The sequence below is a fragment of the Bos javanicus genome, chromosome 15 (genome assembly GCF_032452875.1).
Source record: "Bos javanicus breed banteng chromosome 15, ARS-OSU_banteng_1.0, whole genome shotgun sequence".
NCBI classification, from domain to species: domain Eukaryota; kingdom Metazoa; phylum Chordata; class Mammalia; order Artiodactyla; family Bovidae; genus Bos; species Bos javanicus.
In genome coordinates this window covers 54,016,247-54,023,976 of record NC_083882.1, presented here as the reverse complement: position 1 = coordinate 54,023,976, position 7,730 = coordinate 54,016,247, and positions in this window count along the sequence as shown.

Below are 7,730 nucleotides of genomic sequence, written 5' to 3'. Positions count from 1 at the left end.
GACAAACAGTGTGTGTGTCAGGTCACATCTAGCCCGGGGGCCTGACACACAGGGAACTGGAGCATAAACCACATGGCAGAATTACAGCACCCCACTCCAGTACTCTTGCCTGGAGAATCCCATGGATGGAGGAGCCTGGTAGGCTGCAGTCCATGGGGTCGCGAAGAGTCGGACACAACTGAGTGACTTCACTTTCACTTTTCACTTTCATGCATTGGAGAAGGAAATGGCAACCCACTCCAGTGTTCTTGCCTGGAGAATCCCAGGGATGGGGAAGCCTGGTGGGCTGCCGTCTATGGGGTCACACAGAGTCAGACACGACTGAAGCGACTTAGCAGCAGCAGCAGCAGCAGAGGCAAGAGGGGACGGGGTTTCATGCCTCATATCAGTCAGTCATTGGTTGCGGGCCACCCTGGTGAGGCGGGGGATGAGAGGAGGTTTACAAGGAGGTTCCATCAGCTGAGAGCAGGTCTCTGGAGAAAAGAGCAATTGCAGCCTAGGGCAGTTGGCTTGGTTGGAGATTTGCAACAGCCTAGTTCCTCAGGAAGGTTCAAAGCTTAATTTTCATCACAGGATCAGTCTTACCTTTTGTGACTGTTTCTACTGCATGTAACTCACCATTGACCGCTGGATGCTAGAGGGAGCACATAACCTCCCACAGATGCTTACATCTGTCTGAGACCAAAACTCTGGAGAAGGGGCAGCTCTGAGCTGATGACAGCCAACACTCACGGCAGCTGGAGAAGGGGCTGCATGGGGGCTCCGTCAGCATCCACAGCAGCTGTGTTGGTGGGGAAATGGGAGCAGAAGCAAAGTGTCACATCTTGGGATCTTCTAGCTTAACAGCCAAGAAGCACACACTGAATAAAGAACAAAACAAGATAACACCAGAAATAACTAAGTAGGAAACAATACAGTTAAGTGTCAGAAAATGTAGGGAAATTATAAATGTGATGATTAAGAAAAGGGAGAGAGACATATTCACGGGGTTTCCTGGAGACAGGATTTGATTAGAAGCTCTAGTGTGTATGGTCCAAGGCAGCATTCCAAGTAGGTGGATAGCTGTCCTCTATGCGGTCATTTAGGGACTTGGGGATGATGACTGCCATTCTCAGCATGTAGCTTCCAAGTTTACTCTGTAGAAGCACTTATAGTTAGTGGGGAGAGAGAAAGAACAGAATTCAAGGGCCAGAGATTTAAGCCAGCAAGGCAAAAGCTGCCTGTATCCCACCTTCTCACGTCTCTTGACAAGAGTTTGGTAGCGTAGGCACAACTGGCTACAAGGGGAGCTGGCAAATGATGTTCGTATCTGGGCAGTCACGTCCCAGTCAAACCTCAATTACTATGGAAGAAAGAATGGATTTTGTGACAGCTAGTGTTCTTCACTCCATCCTCCTCACTTTCCTCAGGACAGATCATGATCAAAAAAAGTATAGTCCTGGACTTCCCTGATAGTTGAGGAGTTAAGACTATGCTTCCACTAGAGGGGACATGGGTTCAATCCCTGCCCCAGGAAGTTCCACATGCCATGTAGAAGGAAAAGAGAAAGAAAATGTTCAGTCCTACCAAGAAGGAAGAAATGTTGTTTACTCTGATTCTATCATGTTTTCTGAGGGGTGCAGGTGGGAGCCTTGTAGGTCTAACTAAGCATGTCCTGGGAGTGTGACTTTTGCACTGGTGAGTCTGGTCTCTACTGGCATTGGAGTGGTAATACCCAAGATATTTGTTTAGGCAAAGGGGAAATAGACAAAGTAAGGCTTTCAGCCAGTTTTGTGTAGGATAAAGAATCCTCTTTCAGGTGCCACTAAGAAACCAAGAACGTGATCTGCCTGGATGAAACCAGAGAACCTATCTGTGATTAAACTGTGACAGAGAATCAGGTCTGGGAGCAGGAGAGAAAGAAATTTAGTGAACAGGAAAGAAAATGGGAAGAAAAACTATATTTGATGTGCAGCCTATCTCTGCCAGGCACTGTGCTGGGAAACTCTTGAGGTGATTATTTTTTTAACCTCATTTTATAGACAAAGTAACAAGCTCAGAGGTGAAATAGCTTAACATTCACTTAGTTATTATGTAGTGCTGTCTAGATTTTAACACAGACCTGTCTAAATTCAAAGCCCATGTTTTCCCCACGATAGCTGGTCCCTTTGAAAGTCACATTAGATCTTTTCTTGAGACTCGTGGTGATGATTTAGCAGCTTAGTCGTGTCTGACTTTTGCGACCCCATGGACTGTAGCCTTCCAGGCTCCTCTGCCCATAGGATTTTTAGAATAAACATTCCTAATCTCCCAGCAGATTCTGTGGCTGGCCTCTCGGCTCTCCTTCCTGGCTCTAGTACAGAGCAGCCAGGAGCTTGTCCTCACCTAACTCTTTCTACACCCAAGCAAGATGATTCAAAGAACAAAGAGGGCATTGACATAGTGCTTGCTGCTGCTGCTGCTGCTAAGTCGCATCAGTCATGTCCGACTCTGTGTGACCCCATAGATGGCAGCCCACCAGGCTCCCCTGTCCCTGGGATTCTCCAGGCAAGAACACCGGAGTGGGTTGCCATTTCCTTCTCCAATGCATGAAAGTGAAAAGTGAAAGTGAAGTCGCTCAGTCATGTCCGACTCCTAGCGACCCCATGGACTGCAGCCTACCAGGCTCTTCCGTCCATGGGATTTTCCAGGCAAGAGTACTGGAGTGGGGTGCCATTGCCTTCTCCCGACATAGTGCTTAGGAGGACTAATAAGCCAACTGGGACAGCTTTTGGGTGAGAGTCCTTAAGTCCCTACTGCCCTAACTCAACACTGGGGACAAGAGAAAAGACCAGTCACAGAATCTGCTTGGAGATTAGAAACGTTAAATCTCAAGAAAAGGTCTAATGTGAATCATTGGTGACTCTCCCTCAGTTACAGAGAGGATGAGATTATTTAAATACATTTCAAAAGATCTCTGTTGGACAGCTACAGGCTTACTTCTGCTCTTGGTTTATCATTCATTCATTCAAGAAATATATTAAGTACCAAGATGTTAGGCAATGTGCTTGGCAAAAGAATACAGCAAATGTGAAAGGCACAGACTCTGTGGGCAAGGATTAGCTTACCCACTTCAGGTTTTCTACCTATAAAACTCTTCTGTTCCTATGAAGCTCTACTTTGAACTCCCTTCCTCTGCACAGGTCAAGGCTTCTTTAATTCGTGTTATGGCCCTGCTTACAATTCTTTGATCATTTTTACCACATTATATTCTCCAGGCATGTCTTTTCCCCACCTAGAAACCCTGCAAAGGTGCAAGCAGGAACTATGGCTAATGCATCTCTCTGCCCTCATCAACTAAGCTAAAGCTTGGCACAAAGTGTATGCTCCATAAATATTCGTGAAAAGAATCAGCATGATTATGAGTATTGTGCTACATAATCTCACACATGTGTATGTGTACGATGCAGCCAACCTTTCAAGACATTTCCATCTCCTTTCTTTCATTTGGTTTAGAGAGTTTGGTCTGGTGGATTCTGTGGATGTGAGAACACTTTGTAAAATATGAATGGTAAGGATTGTTATGAACCATATTGAATATGACTAGCCCTGAGGCCCGGATACTTTAGGTAACATACTTAAGGTCATGCAGCAGGAGTCTGTGCTAGAATCTGTGTCTCATGACATCTGTTTCTGGACTTCTCCTCCCTGCATCAGGGATCATTGACAAAAGAAAAGAACACAGTACTCAGGAACTCCCTAAATTGCAAACTCCCAGGAGTGGAGATAGTGGTGCTCTGCCCAGATCTTTGGGGCCAATGCACCCATCATCCAGCTGCTGAGACCATGGGCTACTGACAACTCACAGCTGCAGCCCTCACTGTGCATTTTCCTGGGCACAGGGTCATAGCCTTTCATCCAAGGCTATGACCCCTCCTGGGGAGCAACTCATGACCAGTGACAGACTGATGCAAGGATACAAAGATCTGGTTCCATTGTATCATTTTGGGACAACTCTGAGGAGCCATATCAGCTTCAGAACTCCCAGGAGGATCAGCTGAGGTTTCAGTTGCAACCACAATGTGGGTTAGCTTCTGCCTCTGCCCACTCTGGCTTCCTCACTTCCTTATTGATGTGTCTCCCAAGAGCGCTCTCGAAAAGACCTGCAAGCCACTCTCCACCTTAGTCTATTTCCCAGGGAATTGATCTCTCCCTCAAGAACTCTTCCCTGGCACTGAGCCTGTCCAAAGTAGTTGTCAGTAATAATAAACAACTTGGATGATAGAATATAGATGGAGGCAGTTAGTGGTTCTAGCAAATCCAAATTGAAGATAAGGCAGCTGGTAAGAGATTGGCAGTGTAGGAAAAGGCAAGTTATGGTCACTGAATAAGAACTGGCCACTAGAGGGCCCAGCACTACACTTCTATAGCTCTGCTGCTATCATAGAGCAAAATTCTAATTTTGCCCTTGACTTGGCAGACACCACCTAACTGTCTACACTAGGGGGGAAACTGCTGGTCCAATGCTTCCTTCTCTTTTATCTACGCCATGAACCTCAGTGTCCTAGCCTGTTCCAATACCCTGTCACCATCTATACCGTTACATATAAATATGTTCCCATAAATCAAAGCTTCCAAAACCTATGTTTTCCCACCCACTGTTCTCATTGTTCCCACGGGGTTCCAAAGATCAGAAATGTGGAAGTCCAAACAGTTGACTGCTGCAATTCTTGCCCAGAAATGGAGAGAATCAGCAACATAACCTGTCTAGTCCTGTCACACCTCCTTCCCCACCCTGCTTCCCCAGTTTACAGTAAAGACACACAGGATTACATGTGAATTATAGTGGCCAAGGGAGAAAGGTGTCATGGGAGTCTACACAGAACATGAAAAAGTTTGAGAATATTGTGTGTGAATTAATGATTGCTTAATTAAATCAATGATTTTTTTTTTCCTGTGTGGACTTAGTGAAAAGATTTATAGAAAATTTTTCTCTATATCCTTTATGGAAGGACAGTTAGTCCTTTGTAGGCTGGGAGGCTTTCTTTGAGGAATGGGGAGGGAGGGTCTGGACCATTTAGAGGTCTCTGTTTCCAACATATACATCCTTTTTTTTTTTAATGTATTCTTTTTTTAATTGAATGAAAATTCTTTAAAATCTGTAGCTCTTTTTATGATTTCTAAAAGTTCCACACACATAATTTCATGTAATCCCATAAAAACTTTTCCCCCCTTACTCCTATATGACCCTTCCCCCTTCCTTCTCCCCACTGGTAGCCACTAGTTTGTTCTCTAAATCCGTGAGGCTGCTTCTTTTTTGCTTTATTCACGAGTTTCCGACATATACATTCTCAAAAGGACAGAGCTGGGTTGTTTGGGTGGAGGAAAGCTCTGAAGATTAAAGAGGAGCAGACTCGGAGTCTACACAGGCAGGAGGATGGAGAGGAGGTGCGGACCTGAACCTGGCTCTCTTCCAGTGTCTCTGGCAGCGGTGACTACAAGCACACCCAAGGAATGAACACTAAGCCATGGCTTTGGGAGCACACAAGAGTTCTTGGGGACTCGGTTTAGAACAGAATGATCAGATGCTTTGAGCAACTGGGCGAGATACATCTGACTTGGAAAAATGAGCTACAACTTCAATGGACTGAAGATAGTTCCCCAGGTTTTCTAGATTGGGTAAGCCCTGAAGGTGTGTTTTTTTGTTTGTTTGTTTTTTTGTTTGTTTTTGTTTTTTTTTTAATCCCCATAAAAGTTCTGATACTGAATGTCCCACCAACCTGATAGATGAGGCTGAAGTTAAATTTGATTTGAATTAGAAAAAATAAAATGTAATTTGATTCAGAAAAAAAGTAACTACATCTAATGTCTTTGCACTTGCTATTGAACAATTTAAATGGGTTCCAATAGTTGGAGCTCTGATGTGTGTTGGTTGCACAGTCGTGTCCAACTCTTTGTGACCCCATGGACTATAGCCCACCAGGCTCCTCTGTCCATGGGATTCTCCAGGCAAGAATACTGAAGTGGGTTTTCATTTCCTTCTCCAGGGGATCTTCCCAACCCAGTGATCGAACCTGGTCTCCCACATATCATGGAGCTCTGATATCACAATAGTAAATCTAGCCTGGGTAGGTTAATAAAAGAATAGGAATAATGTTTTGAGAGACTATCATGTGTTAGGCAATGCACTATTGCACAGCAGTCCCCAACCTTTTTGGCACCAGGGGCTGGTTTCGTGGAAGACAATTTTTTAACAGACCAAGGTGGTGGGGATGGTTTCAGGATGATTCAACTGCATTACATTTTTTTTTTTTTTTAATCTGTGCTGAGAGATCTGACTTGGGTGTTGGATAGTGCCAAGAGTGGGGTTGGACGGGGTGGCACTAGAGGAATTATGCCACTTTGATTTTGTTTCACAAAACTAATAAGCTGAGGAAATTCCTATGAAAAGAGGCTGCCACTGGGATCTCATTCCTGCTCAAACCAGTCTTCGAAATTTCCTCCCTCTCTCAACAGCACTTACATCCTATGAGTCACTAAGACTTCCTTCCCAATTTCTCACAGCTGTTCTGTTTCTCTTCACCTCCCCTCTTTGGTTCCAGTCCTCAGTTCTGACTTGGTTAACTTGTGAAAAAGTTTCTAACTGGTCTTCCTGCTCCGTTTTTGTTTTTTTTTTTGGCTGTATTCTGTGGCATGTGGAATTTTTATTCCCCAATCAGGAATCGAACCTACACCGCTTACAGTGGAAGCCCAGATTCTTAACCACTGGATTGGCAGGAAATTGCCAATATATTGCCTCTATTCGTTTTTGCTGATTGTATGACAGGAGGTCCTTGAATGATATCTAAGATGTACAAAATTTTATCCTGGAAGAAATAGGATTCGGGGAGTTTTGTGGGCATGACATAATCATGCCCATGGAAATCACTACATGGCAGAATGGAGAATGGTTTGGAGAACATCAAAACTAGGGGCAAAGGGGCTTTCCTGCATTACATTTATTATGCACTTTATTTCTATTATTATTATATCACCTCCACCTCAGCTTATCAGGCATTAGATACTGGAGGTTGAGGACCCCTGATATTACATTTAACCCTCACACTCTACCGATGAGGTAGGCTGAGACCAAGAAAACTTAACTGGGTCAACCCCAGGTCACATGGTTAGTAAATGGCAGAATCAGATTTGTTGGACTCCACTTCTATCTAGCTTCTATACTCACACATTCCCGGTCATCTAGCCAAGCATTCACAGACATCTAGTCCATTGGTCACTAATTCATTTAGCCAGATATTCACTTAGACAGTGAGTGGCATCAGTATAGTTATTCTGTTATTTGAACAGTAAGATAGATCTAGTAGTAGCTTGAAGAACAAAAGAATCTTAGAATTATAGAATGTTTGCCCTGATATCTGTATATTACAAATACTAATACACATATATTAGACTGAGGTAAAGATGAGAGATATAATCTCTCTGTCTCATACACATATATACATGCACACAGAAAAAGCTACAAAATTTGCTACATTATTTTATGAGATCCAGTGCAAAATGAAAATGCAAAACCCCTTGTTTAAAAATTATTAAGAATTTCAAAGGACTTCCTGGTGGTCCAGTGGTTAAGAGTCTGTCTTGCAATGCAGGGGATGCAGGTTTGATCCCTGGTCGGTCTGGGATCCCACATGCCGAGAAGCAGCTGAACCTTCATGCTGCAACTCCTGAAACCCGTGTGCTCTGGAGCTTGTGCGCTGCAACTGTTGAGCGCA